Raw genomic sequence first — 17,200 nt, forward strand, 5'->3', positions numbered from 1 at the left:
GGTTCCTCCATTGCCAAGTTTCAAAATCTTGCGGCGTCCGTTTATCTAAGATTAAGTCATCGCAACCCTTGGATCAACAACACTACACACCTTACATTTTGGAGATCGAATCAGAGGATCAAATTGTAAAGAGATTGTAACCTAAACCCTATATTAACACAATTATTACTTTGTACATGTGTTCTCTTATCATTTGTTACAGAATTTTCGTGTTTACAACCACTAAACTATAGTACTAAGTGACACCTAATTTTTCTATTAAATAGCTACTTCTGAAACAAACGGAAAAGTAGTAAATAAATATAAAAAAAAAAATTTGAACCCTAGTAGAGAAAATAGGAAAGCAATCAATAGTATTATTTTATAGCGTTTTTTTCATGAAAATACTATTAAATTGCCATATTATACTTTTAATAGCATTTAAGAAACTTAATATGGCGTTTATGAGCAACATGCTATTAAGGGAAGCCTTACTTATAGAGACAAAATTATATACCATATTTCACACAACTTCACACCTTTTAAAACATTACATGGAGGGACAAAAAACCCAATAACAAAAAACAAAGCCCAACCCAAAAAGAAAAGGGCCGACTAAATTACGGTTTATGCCACTCGACTATAACCGTTAATAGACGGCCACATTAACCACTACACGACAAAAAATCATAAAAACTACTCGGTTCCTTTCCCTTTTCCATTCAATACCCGCGTTACTCTTCCCCCAAACCTCTATCATTTCAGAAACCCTATCACGCAAAAGATACTTCCCCAGAAACCTTAAAATCTCCATAGTTTCTGATACTTTCAAGTTGGATTTTTAGTAATGCAATGCACAAGTTCAGCCAGATCCCATAAAAGATAAGTGTTTCAAAGGTTTTCCTACTACTCAAAATCGTCCTTTTTGCATGGTTACATTTTGAAATATGTCAAATACGAATGCATTATCAAAGTTTTGGATGCATTACCAAGTGTTTTTGCACTGGTTTGTGCAAAAGAAAACTATAAAAAGCGCATGCATTATCAAATGTTTTTGGCACTTGATTTTACAAAAAACTCAGTGTTCCATTTCGTGAAAAAACAATTTTAGTGTTTTAGATGTTTCAGTTTGCTATTTTAGTTTATATGTATACTGATTATGAACTTTGTACTGATGCTGCACTTGTAAAAAATGCATGCATTATCAAGTGTTTGCTGCACTTTGGAACTGATGCTGCACTTTCAAATTGATGTAGCACTTTGTACTGATGCTGCACTTTATAAATTGGTTTTGCATAATTATGTATCTACATTGTGCGTTACCAAACCAATTCTACATCTACTTGTGCACTAAGTGATGCTACATCCACTTTTGCGCTAAGTGATACTATATCTACTTTTGCGCTAAGTGATGCTGCATATAGCTTGTGCGCTAAGGTACTGTTTGGTACGCAGATGGGATGGAACGGAACAAAGGTTCCGTGTTATGTTTGGTACGCGCAGGAAGGAACGAGACAGTTGTTCCATTCTGCGTTTAGTACGCGCTGGATGGAACACAACCAAAAGATTAAATGACTAACTTACCCATGCATCATCATATGCCTTACAATAAGCACTAGAAAACCGCAATTAATTAAAAACCAGAAAACTTTCAACAAGCTATCAATCCCAGATTGTCTTGGATGTAAGCTGCACAGAGGTTAAAGGCAGGACTAGTAATTTTGTGGGCAATTTCAGGATTGAACACAATCTGACTTCGATGATCAGTCTAGTCGAAGATAATGAAATTCTTTGGGCAGATGCTAGAGGTTTGAAATTCAACACCATGGAAAGGTTTGAAGTTTACTTTTTCAATTCCAAATCAATAGTAAATGCCCTCACTCTTCCATAGGAAAAACTAAATGGAAACAAAATCCCAAAGTTAATCAAACATTATCCAACACTTCGCACAATAAACACACAAAGAAAACCCAATTAGTCTAACGAATCAAAATTTCAAAAAAAAAAAATGAAGACAATATTAGTCTAACAAAGCAAAAGCTTATTAGTCATTACTAAACTGGAACCTGATCAAATCACAACACAAAAATCAAATTAAAATGATTTATTAATTTGAGCTGTTTCCTAGCAACATAAACAGAAGCTAATTACACAGAAACACTCAGAAAACAAACAATCAGCAGAATTAAAAATTACTTGAACAATTAATCCCAATTCAAAACCATAGATTATGAATCCAAACCAAACTAGATCATTCATTATATCGTATTATCCAATGAAATCAACAAGAACTACCTCAAAAGCAAACAAATCAACCTTCAAGCCCCTTAAAAACCAAAACCCAGAAAAAGTTACAGCAGAAAAATGTAAAGATCAAAACTTTGAGAGCAAAACCTAGGTTTTAAGGAGAAGATGGCAGATTAGAACCAGATTATCGATTGTAGAGGATCAGATAATATCGTGAAAAAAAATGAGATTGGAATTGGATGCAGAGATCGAACCTGGAGATGCAGAGCTTTGAGTTCCACTTTGTGGGGAAGAGAAAAGAGAGGCTATGGGAGAGGATGAGGAGGAAGGTTGCGAGATACCTGGGAGATGCAAGCAGCAGAGAAGAGGGAAAGAAGATGATAGGGTTTTGTTCTCCGATTTGTATGGTGTAAATATTGAAAAAGATAAGGGGCATTTTTGTCTTAAAATGTTAAAATTTTGTGTTCCATGGGCGTGGAACGAGTCGTTCTAAGGGGGAGGCGGAACGAAAAATCAGCCAAATTTCGTCCCGTGGGACAGCGTGTTCCACGGTTTTTGGGCACACCAAACGTGGGACGGAACGCCTCATCCCAATGTATTCCGTTCCATCCCACGTACCAAACGGTACCTAAGTGATGATGCATATAGCTTGTGTGCTTAGTAATGCTGCATCTAGCTTGTGTGCTAAGCATCCACCCTTTGCATCTAGTTTGTACTGATTCTACACTTGTAAAAAATGCATGCATTATCAAGTGTTTGTTGCACTTTGAAACTAATGCTGCACTTTGTAGTGATGCTGCACTTTGTACTAAAGCTGTCCTTGTGTGCTTAGTGATACTGCATCTAGCTTGTGTGCTAAACATATGCCTTTTGTAGTTCATATGTGTGTTTGCTACACTTTGAACTGATGCTACACTTTGAAAGTGATACTGCATTTTGTACTAATACTGCACTTTGTAAATTAAATATGCTTGTACTTTCTGTTTGTAAATTAATTCTTGTGTGCTAAGCATCTGCCCTTTGCATCTAGTTTGTCATTTATATGACTTCTTATTATTTGATAATTTATTATACTCATGATCATTTCATTTTTTTTATTTTTTTTATTTTTTTTATGAAGATGATGACAAACGCAAAACATCTTGCAATAAAAAAAGAAATCAGCTTCTCTTGCTGTAAAGCATCGAGCAACAGATGAGAACTATGCTCAAATAAGGCTGAATCTCTTGGCCTTTGCATAATTAGTACAAAAGCTCAAGCCGAAACTTGAAGAAAAGCCAAAAGTCTTGGCATTCATATATAAGTCAGCTTTCGGTAAGCTAGTGAAAGATTACATAAAGAGTGATTTACAAATGAAGAAATCCGATTGGGATGTTATATATATAGTGAATTGGTATGACACTGAAAAGGGGATGCTCAGATTCAAAAACGGATATTGCAAAGTAAATGTTGATGATGTCCAACGAATATTTGGGATCCCAAACCGAGGTAGAGAAGCCCCTTAGTCAATAAGAGATTGCAGAATCCCAAAGCCTAGAGAAAACAAATTCATTGATAAATACTTCTCAGAAATGACAAGAATCGGAAAAAGAGAAATTGCACAAGCAATCGAGTTGCATTTGATGCTGGGACATCAGAAGGGGATCAAGATGCAGCCTGCCATATAATTCTGTATTTGCTCAACACTAATCTGCTTGGGAGCTCAACGGGGAAACTCCTTTGGAGTTTGGCCAAGAATTGCAACTTTATCAATAACATCAATCAGTACAACTGGGCCAAGGAAACAACAAGATACTTGTTGGAGTCAATCGATAGAACAAAAAAGAGGAAAAGAGACAAACAACCAATGTATTAAAAGCGTGAGGCGTGGGCGAGGCGTCCGAGGCGAAGCCTAGCCTAGGCGTGAGGCGAAGCCTTACAGGATTTAATTTTTTTTTATATATATGTTTTATATATTATACATATAATTGTATAAAAAATAATACTATGTAAAATAAACATCCATTCTCAATTTTTCATTCAAATCCATAGTCATTCAAAAGATAATATCATTTAAATTCATCATTCAAAGGTAATATCACCCAAATTCATCATTCAAAAGGTAATACAAACAAAGAAAACAATCATTCATCCAAATCATCTTCATATAAATCAAAATACAAACAAAGATATAAATCATTCATCTAAATCCTCTTCATCTAAATAAAAGGCAACATCATCCTCTTCATTGCCAACTCTAGATGAACTTGTCGGGTATCTCATCATTTCATCAAAAGAATCTTCCGAATCATATTCCACATTTCTTCTAGTTCTACTTGAGGATTCTTCATTACCCCGTTTTCTTTTGTATGTAATAGGACCCCGAGGTTGAGTAGGCTCACGAGGAGAAGGAGGAGGAGTAGGTTCATGAGGAGGAGGAGTAGGCTCACGAGGAGGAGGAGAAGACTCTCTAGGCTCTCGATTGTTTGAGCCACCTTCATAAACCGGGGTTGGCACATTCCTTACGGCCTCAACATTATACAATAACTCATCCTCAAGCCATGTAGGATCTTCGGGAAGAACGAGATCTTCTATCTCTGTTATCCATTCATCATCGGAGGCAATTTCTTCCACAACAATAGGATCATACTTCTCCATCCTTTTCTTACTTCTTTGTTGTAAAGCCAAATTGTACTTGACATAGGCTAAAGCATTAAGCCTTTTGTGTTCAAGCCTATTCCTTCGTTTTGTATGAATCTACAAATAAATCAATTCTATTATTCAAGTCTAAACATTTCAAGCAAAAATGACACTTAAGATACTAATAATATATTTACTTACCATTGAAAATGTGCTCCAATTCCTCTCACTTCCCGATGCACTACAAGTAAGGCTTAGAACTCGGATAGCAAATTTCGTTAACTCGGGTGTTTTATGCCCAAAGTGCTCCCACCAAGCCGCTAAAAAAACAATATTAACAAGGTAAGTAATTTAAAGGTTAATGATAAAAAGATATTAACAATTAACTAATTAAATCTTACTTGGTGTTCGCTTTTTCCTAGTTTGCATAGCCATAGAATCCGCAAATGGACCACGCTTATTAGTAAATAAATCCAATTGAACATCGGCCTCTTCACGTTCTTTCCCTTTCCCAAGCATCCTATCCATGCAAGCAAACAACCCATTTCGCACTTCATCAGTATCTGAGAAATTATCCTCATGTCGAAATTGTGGGTTTAAGTAATAGCCCGCCGCATGTAGTGGTTGATGAAGTTGATCGTCCCATCTACGATCTATCTTTCTCCAAATAGGCATATATTTTTTCTCCACTTTGTTAAGATTGCTTGCAATTTTCTCTTTTACGGCATAACTCATATATAAAACCCATGGGGGGTCTCTCCTCCGAATCAACCTCTCTCAAAACACAAACAAGAGGAAGAACGCCCTTAATGCAAAAGGAAACTCGACCCCAAAACTCACGATCATATAACACATGATGCTTAGCCAACTTTGCTTCACGGGATTTTGCATAGGTACTTTCCGACCATTCTTGAGAGGTAAACAAAGCAACAAGATTTTCCTTTTGCTTTTGTAAGCTTTGTAGTGTAAGGAAAGAAGTGGCAAACCTAGTGACCGCCGGACGAAGAATTTCCGAATTGTTAGTGTACTTTCTCATCAAAGCTAGTACCCATTGATACCCATATAAATACTTTGAAATACACCTAGCACGTTTGAGTGTGTCATCAAACCATGACATCTTAGAAATATCTTCTAGCATCAAATCAATGCAATGAGCCGCACATGGAGTCCACCACACCTTCTCTTTCCTCTCCATAAGTTTTGCCTCGGCATTCTTGTAGTTCGAAGCATTGTCAGATATAACTTGAACCACATTCTCCTCCCCAATTTCTTGAATAACGTCATCCAAATAGCCATACAACAAATCTCCATTCTTAATAGAGGCCGATGCATCAACCGATTTTAAGAACCAAGTACCTTGAGGGCTATTGACAAGAAAGTTGATTAAACATCTACTTTTGCCATCCAACCATCCATCCGACATAATAGTGCATCCATATCTCTTCCAAGCCTTTTGATGTTCTTTCATCATACTTTGTACATCATCAACTTCTTCTTTGAGCATCCAAGTTCTATATTCATGGCTTGTAGGAGCATCAAAGCCGGGACCAAAATTGGACACCAATTTCATTGCATTAACATAATATTCATTGTTTGCCGCATTGAATGGAATGGCACTAGTGTAGAACCATCGGGCCAATGCTCGGGATGCTTGTCTTTTTTCCTCTTTTTTGAAAGGTGTATTCAACGTGGTTTGACGAGCTTCCGATGTAACATACCTATCAAGTGGTCCCCTTGACCTAGGTGGTAGAAAAGAACCGATTTGTTGTGAATGTGTGGCACTTGCACTCCCACTCCCACTACTTACATATGTTGTCCTTGTTGTGCCCATATCGACACTTGCACTTTCTTCTTCACCACCACGAGGTCCACGACACAACTCATGACTAGCTTTCCTCTTTTCTTTAGTTCCCATAATATTAGCAAAACATTCTTCCTTCACATTGGGTGGGACTTTTTTACAACTTATCATTCCTCCCGAACTTACACCACCTAAGTGATGTTTGAATCTAGAAATTGAACCCGTGCATTTGTGGTTACAAAAAACACAATAGAAGTGCTTAGTGTCAGGATCCAAATCTTTTGTCCATTGCCAAGCAAAATCTTTCTTAGAAGAAGAAGCCATATTCTTCAATACCCTAAACAATAAACAATAGATGCATGCATACAATTAATGAACCAATAATTTATTAATTAATTTATATACCAATACCAACAATTTCCAACAATTTATAACAATTTATTAATTAATTTATAAATTAATCCTTTAGTGCCAATTTCTAACAATTTCTAACAATTAACCCTTAATTAATTTCTAACAATTTCTAACAATTAATAAATTTCTAACAATTTATTAATTAATTTATAAATTAATCCTTTAATTAATTTATTAACAATTAACCCTTTAGTGCACATGAACACAATTTATGGCAGTGCACAATTGCACATGAACACAATTTATGGCAGACTGGCAGTGCACATGAACACAATTTATGGCAGACTGGCAGTGCACATGAACACAATTTATGGCAGCCGGCAAAACATTAAGTTTATGGTATTGGTATAAGAGTATAAGACTATAAATTTAAAACAGTTTGGCAGCCACAGACATAAAACCGTGGGCTCTGTCCTTGTTTTCTATTCCCTGTTTTCTATTCTGCTTCTTCCTCTCTCTCTCTGTCTCTCTCTCTGTCTGTCCCCTGTTTTCTATTTTGCTTCGACCTTCCCCAGAAAACACTGGCCCCAGAGAACTATAAACTATTACAGAGGACTTTTCTTTAAGATCCTCGCTAGAAAACTAAATCCCCATTAACCCCAGAGAACTATTAACCCCTTCCCCAGAAAATAAATCCCTAATTTCAGAAACCCTAACCTTTGGGATCTTGCTGACGGCGCTGGGGCTGGGCTGATGGCGCTGAGGTGACGGCGGCGGGGTGATGGCGGCGTGGCGGCGTGGCGACACCGATGTTCTGAGCCTTTGGGCTTCTGGCGCGCTGGAATAGAAGAAGCAAGGCAGAGTCGCAGAAGGCAAAAGGCAGAGGCAGAAAAATGGGTCGAATTCGAAGGTATGGTGGGTGATGAAGACTGAAAATCCTTACCCACACGACGTCGTTTTGGGTTTAAAAAAAAAAAAAAAAAAAAAAAAACGTCCAGACGCCTTGAGGCGCGCCTCCACGGCCTCGGCGTCTCCGGCGAAGCATTTCGCCTACTCCAGCAAAACTGAGGCGTTTGCCTCTCCACCCAGCCTCAAGGGCGCCCTAGGCGCGCCCCGAGGCGAGTTCTTTAAAACATTGCAAACAACCAACCGTCAGTGGCGCTGTTGTACTTTTACTAGTAAGCAAACAAAAACTAATAAATAAAAAAAATCAGTTTTTGTCCTATTTTACAAAAATATACAACTCTCTAACTTTTATTTTGTCTATAATATTGGATTTATGATCACATGACAATCATCAACCTAATAGAAGGAAGGGAGAAACGCTCACCAACAACAGTGAAGTGGGATTTGGCAAAACTAAATGCAAAATTCTACAAAGAAGCAAATGAAGATTTGGAGGTAAAACTAATACTACAATCACTTTTATGTAAAAACATGATTCTACATGTACTTTCTGTGCAAAGATATTCTGCACTTTGATGCTGCAATTTGAACTGATGCTGCACTTTGAACTGATATTACTCTTTGTACTGATGCTGCACTTTGAATTGATGTTGCTCTTTGAACTGATGCTTTACTTTGTACTGATGTTGTATTTTGTGAATTAATTCTGGTTGTACTTTTAGTTTGTAAATTGGTTCTTAAACATCTGAAAAAGACAATGAATATGCGTCTAAATTTTGTGAGTAAAAACATTAACTGTCTAGGTTCGATGCTGCATTTTCTATTGATGCTGCACTTTGTAAATTAATTCTGGTTGTACTTTCTATTTCTAAATTAATTCTTAAACATCTGAAAAAGAAAATGAATATGCTTCTAAATTTTGTGAGTATGAACATTAAATGTCTAGCTTCGATGCTGCAATTTGAACTGATGATTGACTTTGAACTGATGCTGCAGTTTGTAAATTAATTTGGTTCTACTCTCTGTTTGTAAATTCGTTCTACACAACTATGAATCTACATTGTCGATCCTTTCACAGATGGGCAATGCAAAACAAATTGAGGATTCAATTGAATATCTCCCAGAAGATGATGATGACAACTTTGTCGATCCTCCACCTACGTCAAAAAAGAGGAAAATGGAAAAGAAAGTAGCTAAAAAGAGACTAAGATCCAAGAAAGCTAAACCGTCAAACAAATTAGTGTTTCATCCTGAAGGTGAAACCGTAGTGGGTCCTGAGCAAGTAGCCAATGAGGATGAAGCCGTAGTGGTACCTAAACTTCTTAAAGTTGTTGCTGATGATGAGATGATTGATGTTCAATAGCAAGAAGATGATGATGATGAAGGAACTATTTCAGATATGCCGAAAAAAAGGCAATGATCAAACAAGTGATGATGAATTTCAAATGACACTGTCTGCGTGGATGACAAAAAGAACAAATCCAAGATAAGCTAAAAAGTCAAGACGATGACCCGGTAGACAAAATGGTAAAATCCAAAAACAAGCTAATAATCCATAATTGATGATACATACTAATATTCTGTTATAACCGATGATGCATACTGGTCCTAGATTATGACTTGGTAGTATGAATTGAACGGCCCATTTTCTCTCTTAAAATTTTCTTTATTAATTAATGGAAACATTAGGAGACTGATTGCTAATCGGACATGGAGCTCCATAATAAGGGCAAAATCTAGGACCAGGTGCTCTGCAGCCAAAAGAAATAAATAAATGCATCCCAAATCCTTACTTAAAACACAAGATAATGTCAAAGAATAAATAAATGCATTCCAAATCCTTACTTAAAACACAAGATAATGTCAAAGAAGAAAATACCTTAAAAGCTGTATGTTTTCATCAAATAGTTTTATTTCCAGTATTGACATTGTGGTTTATAGGACCATAGATATACGTTTATAATATAAAAATGATTTGTTTCTGCATAAGGGCTATAGATATATGTTTATCATATAAAAAAGATGATTTTTGCTATTTCTCTGTAATTTTCATTTGAAACTGTTTTTATTGCCTTTATTATAGAGCTTCTGGCCATAGATTTCAATCCCGATTAGAAATTCAGTCTTCTAATGTTTCCATTAATTAATAAAGAAAATTTTAAGCAGAGAAAATGGGCCGTTCAATTCATAGTACAAGTCATAATCTAGGAACAGGGTGCTCTGCACACAAAAGAAATAAATAAAAGCATTCCAAATTCTTACTTAAAACACAAGATAATGTCAAAGAAGAAAATACCTTAAAAGCTATATGTGACTTACTATCATTCTTCATCAGATCTCACTCTTCACCTGTTTCCCGGATTCATCGTGAAACCAACCCATAAATACCCTATTGTCAGCCCCAGTAAAAAAATTACATTGCAAATCACAATAAAACTAATGATATTGGTTCGCCCTTCGTGCTCGGTAACAAGAAATTACAGAATTACTTACAATTAAGGGAGGAGCATGCAATTTGAGAATTGTGATCTCACCTTGCATGCAGTAGCGATTGTAATTCCAAACTCGATTATTCGATTATGATTGTAATTGGCAACTATGAGTACCGTGAATTGAAATCAATCCTATAGCCACAAGAACATTGATATAATATGATTAAACAAACTTAGCAAATTATACAAATCCAATCCAAGCCCTAATTTATAAAGCTATAATCCTTATTGCAATTCGAATCTCTGCAACCAATGCCAAAGCCCTAAATATATTAGATGAAAATTACAGAGAGATGACTGAAACGAGCAATCCGACCATTTGACGATTTCACTTGAGAACACTGTTTGTTAGGGTTTCAAGTTTATGATTGACTAGATACATGACTTAAAAAGCTAATAGATGATTTCCTTACAAATAGTAGAAGCGCTTGTAGACATATAAGCTTCCAGAACCAGTTCTTTGCATAGGTTTAATTTTGCAGATTGAGCTTTTGGTAGAGTTCAGAGACAAGAAATTGATGGCTTGTTCTATATAGGGAGTTTTAACGAAAATGACCTGGTACTATTCATTCTTAATCAAAAGGACATTTTGTGTATGAAAAGTCCATAATGGATAAAGCTCTTTTCTTTATTTACTCTTATGCCATTATTTTATTATTGCAGAGGGGTCCACAATGACGTTGACATTTCTGTCTGAAAATACATTATTTTACATGATGCTATTCAACTTATACTAATTTGCTGCCAACTCTTTATGCTTCCATCATGTTGTCGATGTTATGCAGCTCTTCTTCAGTCAAATTATTCCAGTACTGTTCATCGCCTTCTACTGGCTTTACATCTCTTTCTCTATCTACTTTCACCTTGTAATACATATATTTTGTTTCTCCTTTGAAATTTTGAGGCTTCCAGTATGGCTGATGACGAGCTTTTGACTAAATATGCATTTCTTCTTCTTTTGCTACTAATATCATATCATAACTAAAATCTTCAAATTCATCCAAGGCAAACATTTGGATCCCTCGAAATTTTAGAATACTTTTATATGAAGGAGTCCACCTGTGCGGAGAGATAGGGGATAGTCTAAAGGACTCTTCATTAATCATGGCTATGTGCCTAGCTTTCTCCTTATGCATATGTACATACCAATCTGGAGGACTACTAATAAAACTTATGCAAATTTCTTTCCACTTTTCTAGATACTCTTCAGCTACTTTTATAAGTCTTTCAGGAAATGATTCTAGTTGGGAAATATGGTTAATAAATATTTTATCAAGATAACCAAACTCTAATAGTAAGGACAGGGTAACTTCTATCAAGTTATGCTTTTTCAGATGATCATAACTAAAATGCCATGGTCTAAAATCTCTCATGTTAATCCTGGCCACATTTATGCTAACTTCTGGTTTACAAATACAACTCTCTATATTATCACAAAGACATGGTGGGTACATCTTTATAATAATATCCATCCCCGATTTTGGATCAAAGATGGATTGATACAAAACACATTGTAATTGTAATTGTAACTCTTTCATGGACTGTGATGCTCTACTCATGATTTCATTTTGCATATCTAATGGCATTATCCTTAATTTTGCTTTTGAAATTTCTTCTAATAGGATATCATCTATTATTAAGTCTAAAGATATATTCCTATGAAAACTTTCATATCTTTCTTGTTTTTCTTTGTCACTCAGATGCTGATGCTGCTCCATTTCAATGTCTTCATCTAAGAGCTCAATCTTAATCTCTTCTATGGGCTCACTAGCCTATTGTTCTATGGGTTCAATAACCTCTTTTCCTTTATTCTTATGTTGATCAGTTTCCCAACCTATTTTCAATTCTCTTTTCTGGGTGTCACTTTCTTTCTGCTGCATTCTGAGACATTGGAGTTCTTGGTTCATTTTGGTAAACTTACTAAGTAATGACTCATGGTCCCTAGAGATAGCTTGGAGTTTGTGCTCAAGAGAATGAATATGATGCTGGCTTTGATGGAAATTAAAATTAAAGCTATCAAACTCTTGTTCTAAGGGTCGAATTAATTTTTCATGACTTAACCTCATGCTTGGCTGTTTGATTTGGATATTCCAAAAATTATCTAAGAGAATCTGTTGCCTATCAGAAAGCGCTGGTACCCTTGACCTATACCTCAGAGTTGGATTTCTGATTCCTTCAACAATATTGTCATTAAAGTTGAAAATGGGTACTCATGCTGGTTTGCTTATGCTATTTTGGAATCCACTAAATGGTGGAGTTTGATAGTGCATCATTATGCTACTGAAAGGTGTTCTTCTGCCTTATGGTCTTGTGCTATTTGAGGATGATGGTCTACGATATTCCATTCTTGTTCAACAAATTAATCTTGATAAAATATCAGCTAATGTATTGTCATTACCTTTTATAATGCATCAAAATGGCTATAATGAAAAACTATATTTTGACAATCTGTTCTAATTGTAAATACTTCATTGTGTAAAAATAAAGAAAATGCCTCAAGTGAGTTAATTATTCCTAAAATTTCTAAATCTGTTGGTGGTAATCTTGACTGTACATTACTAAATTTTCTGGACGAATATCTACAAACTTGTTCATCAGACTTTGGTGACTCTTTATGCTTTTTCTGGTATATTATACCTGCCCATGCTAATGATGAAGCATCTGTTTCAACTATTTTGTAACTATCATCTAATGGTAATGTTAATGGCTTAAGTTTAGTAATTTCTTCCTTTATATTTTGAATTAATTTAATATCTTCACTATTAAAATACTTTTCTTCCCAAATCAGGGATAAAATTTCTTGCATAATTTAACAATCCTAAAAATGCTTGTAACTGTTTCTTATCTTCTAATTTATCTGGAAATTCTAAGACTTTTTTAGCTATATGATCTTGTAATTGTATTGTACCTGACTTAATATACATTCCTAAAAATTCTATATCTTGCTTTTCTAATGCTGTTTTATTTTTGCTAATCACAATACCATTATTGATAAATTCTTGTAAAACTATCACTAAAATATCATCTACATAAAAGTACCAAAATTATCATGTTTCTTGAAAATTTGATCCATCTTTCTTTGAAAGATTGACGGAGCATTTTATAGTCCAAATGGCATAACAAGCCACTCAAAATGTCCTTCTGGACAAGTAAAAGCTGTCCACTCAATTGATTCTTCTGCTAATCGTATTTGCCAAAATCCTGATTTACAATCAAATTTACTAAAATATTTACTCTCTTGAATTTTATTTATAAGCTCATCTTTATTTGGTAACTTATAACTATCTTCATATTATTATCATTTAATCTCATGTAATTATAAACTATTCTAGCCTTACCTCTCTTAAGCTTTGAATGTTTTCTCACTATAAATGCTGCTAATCTATATCTAGACTTAGAGGGTCTAATTACCTTTAAATTTAAGAACTCTTTTATTTGCTGCTCAAACTCTTGTTTATCTAATAAACTACAAGGCATGTCAACTATCTTTATGGTTAAATCTGGATTAATTATATCTAATTTTGCTAGTATTTTATTTTTATTCCAATGTAACTGTGGATCTTCTCCTATAATTCTAGTTTGTTCTACTAATTGTAATAATTCTTCTAAACTTTTTGGTTTATTTAACTATAATATTTCAATACGGGTTCCTTCTTCTAAAATTGGATATTTATGTTCAAATATTTCTTCATCAAACTCTTCTATGTTATTATGCTCATCATTTTCTTTTGAGTTTTCCAAATAATAACTATCTTGACTACTAGATTCTTCTATACTTCTGCTTTTGTATGCTTCTACAACATTACTTTGGTCAGTTATTGTAATATCTCTTTTGAAAAATGTTATGCTAGGATTCATAAATAAAAAGCCTTGTAAACTTTTCGAAAAATTTAAACAAAAAATGAATGGGTATGATCCTACTAGTGAAACAAATTTTAATGGAAAATTAAATTGTTGTTTTTCTACTTTAATAGACTCATTATTGATCCTACTAGTGAAACAAATGTTAATGACAAATTAAATTGTTGTTTTTCTACTTTAATAGACTTATTATTGATACAATGTGTTAAGTAAATTGGTCTCTCATCAAACTATGTTATTCTCACTGGTTTTGCTAATTTTTGTCTATATTTTTCTGGTACTAACTTTTCTCTTATGACACTCTTTGTACTCCTTGTATCTATCATAGCTGTTGTTTGTATCTTATGTTCTTTTGCTAATTCTATTTCACAATTTATGGTAATTAAATAACTATTTTTTGGCTTTTCTATGCTATAAACAATACTTCCTAATATTTCAGTATTTTCTTGTGATTCTGCTGAATTAATTTCTAATAACTTATTATTATAATACTTTTCACACAATATTGAATATGTATTATAATATTTATTTGCAACTAATTTACTACACTTATGATATTTTTCTGGCCAACCTAAATTAATGTATTTATATTCTTCTTCATGTTGTTCTTCTATGAATGCACACATATACTCTTCTAAATCACTATTTGTGTTACTTGAATTTTCCGAGTCTGAATCTATCATGTTAATACTCTCTATACTATAAATACTCTCATTATCACTTAAATCATCTAAACTGATATTGACTGAATATCTTCATATTCTTCTAACTTAAACAACTCCATCAAATATACTTTTTCTCTTGACTGTTTTCCTAATTTTGGACATTTAGGTCTAATATGTCCAACCTCTCCACATGAATAACATTTACAACTACACTTATCCTTTGGTGCTTTATATTTTCCAATCCAAGGTCTGCCACTTCTTTTCCTAAATTGTTTTGGAATATATTTTCTCTTCTTATATGTTCTTGAAGGTCTTATGTTGAAATTCTTATGCTGTTTGTAAGGTTTATATGACATATATTTCTTTTTGTATATTTTCTTATGCTTATTTTTCTTATGACAACCATATTGTTGTGGTAAATCTATATTTTTACAACTCATGTAAAATTGCTTTCTAATTTGTGTCTTAGCTTTTATTTGACTACACTCTTGTCTAATTATATCATATACATGTTGAATTCTAGGTCCTATTGCAATATCATTTTTCTTTGGATGCTTTTGTCATTCATTCCAAATCTTTTCTCCTATTGGTCCTTTTATTTTTGCCATATAAGTATCTAATAAATTAATATTACTAATTCTACCCGTTCTTCCTAAATATTTAAAGAAATCTGTTGTATACTCAGCTATATACTGTAAATCACAAATTTGTGATTGTTCTAAATTTCTAATTGCCCTTATTTGTTCTTGTTCACTTCTGCCATCTAATCTATTATGATCTAAAAATTTTTGTTTAATCAAAGTAACAAAACCATCAATATTAAAATGTGTTTTAGCTGCCTGATGCTATTCTGGATTTTGAACTTTCCATGACTGAAAATAATAAAAAATTAAACCATCTAAAGTATGTTCAAAATAATCTAACATATTTTGTGAATCACTAAAATCTAACATTAATGCTGCATGTACGCAACCCTTTTCCCATCTCTCAATCGTTCTTTCCCAATCTTGTGGATCTACATTATCTAAATTTAAAATATTACCAGCTATATTAATTTGTTCTAACTCTCTCAATTTGTTAGTCTCAAAAATTGTTGGTCAGTTCTACTTGCGTGTCTTGAATTTTCTACTCCTGATGTACTACTTTCTTCTGCTGGATTACATTCTTCTTTCAATTCTAATAAATTATTATATTCTTTTGATCCTAAAACATGTTCTACTCCTATTTCTAAAATTAATTTTTTCATCTCTTCATCTGAAATTCTATGTAGTTCTAAATCATATGTCCTATATTTTTCTAAGTACTCTTCTTCATCTAAATGATCAATATCTTCTATAAGCTTATCTACAATATGATCAAAAATTTTCTCAATTAAATTAATATCTAAATTATCAAAAGCCATATGTATACTCTCATTTTCGATCTCACTCTCATATTCTTCTATATTTTCTAGTTTCTTGTAAGTACTAAACCTAATTGTTGCATTACCTGTACTAGTTTCATATATTTGTACTTTATCTGGTTGTTTATTTCTTGTTACTTGTAAATTAGGTAATCCATTTAGTTCCTTCTAAAAAGCTATTATCTACGGGTTTTGCTTCTATCATATTTACGTGTTTACTACCTAATGTTTGAACTAAATTTTGAAATTCTAAATTAAACTTATGATTATATTTATCAGACACTTTACCAATATACATTAAGCTAATACATAAATTTTTATACTCTCCTTTCATATTATAATTGTCACATCCCGGCCCGGGGCGGATCACTTCCCGGGCCCGCTCCACCACCGTAGCACGATATTGTCCGCTTTGGGCTTACCATTCCCTCACGGTTTTGTTTTTGGGAACTCACGAGCAACTTCCCAGTGGGACACCCATCATGGGATTGCTCTAGCCCCCTTCTCGCTTAACTTCGGAGTTCCTACGGAACCCGAAGCCAGTGAGCTCCCAAAAGGCCTCGTGCTAGGTAGGGATGGGAATATACATTTAAGGATCACTCCCCTGGGCGATGTGGGATGTCACAATCCACCCCCTTAGGGGCCCGACGTCCTCGTCGGCACACTCGCGACCAGGGTTAGGCTCTGATACCAATTTGTCACATCCCGGCCCGGGGCGGATCACTTCCCGGACCCGCTCCACCACCGTAGCACGATATTGTCTGCTTTGAGCTTACCATTCCCTCACGGTTTTGTTTTTGGAACTCACGAGCAACTTCCCAGTGGGTCACCCATCATGGGATTGCTCTAGCCCCCTTCTCGCTTAACTTCGGAG

The 17,200-nt window shown here is 34.5% G+C and overlaps 1 pseudogene across 1 annotated transcript; it reads right to left on the bottom strand.

Moving 5' to 3' along the window:
- Positions 1-4,215: 4,215 nt before the first annotated feature.
- On the bottom strand, positions 4,216-6,689 carry LOC148690049 (uncharacterized; annotated as a pseudogene). Its single transcript, XR_015957611.1, has 3 exons — positions 5,247-6,689; positions 5,047-5,165; positions 4,216-4,962 (listed from the first exon to the last, which is right to left on the bottom strand). The product of XR_015957611.1 is annotated as an uncharacterized LOC148690049 (transcript).
- Between the last annotated feature and the right edge of the window lie 10,511 nt (positions 6,690-17,200).

Source organism: Pyrus communis, chromosome 16 (genome assembly GCF_041283825.1).
Source record: "Pyrus communis isolate YQ-2024b chromosome 16, ASM4128382v1, whole genome shotgun sequence".
Taxonomy (NCBI): domain Eukaryota; kingdom Viridiplantae; phylum Streptophyta; class Magnoliopsida; order Rosales; family Rosaceae; genus Pyrus; species Pyrus communis.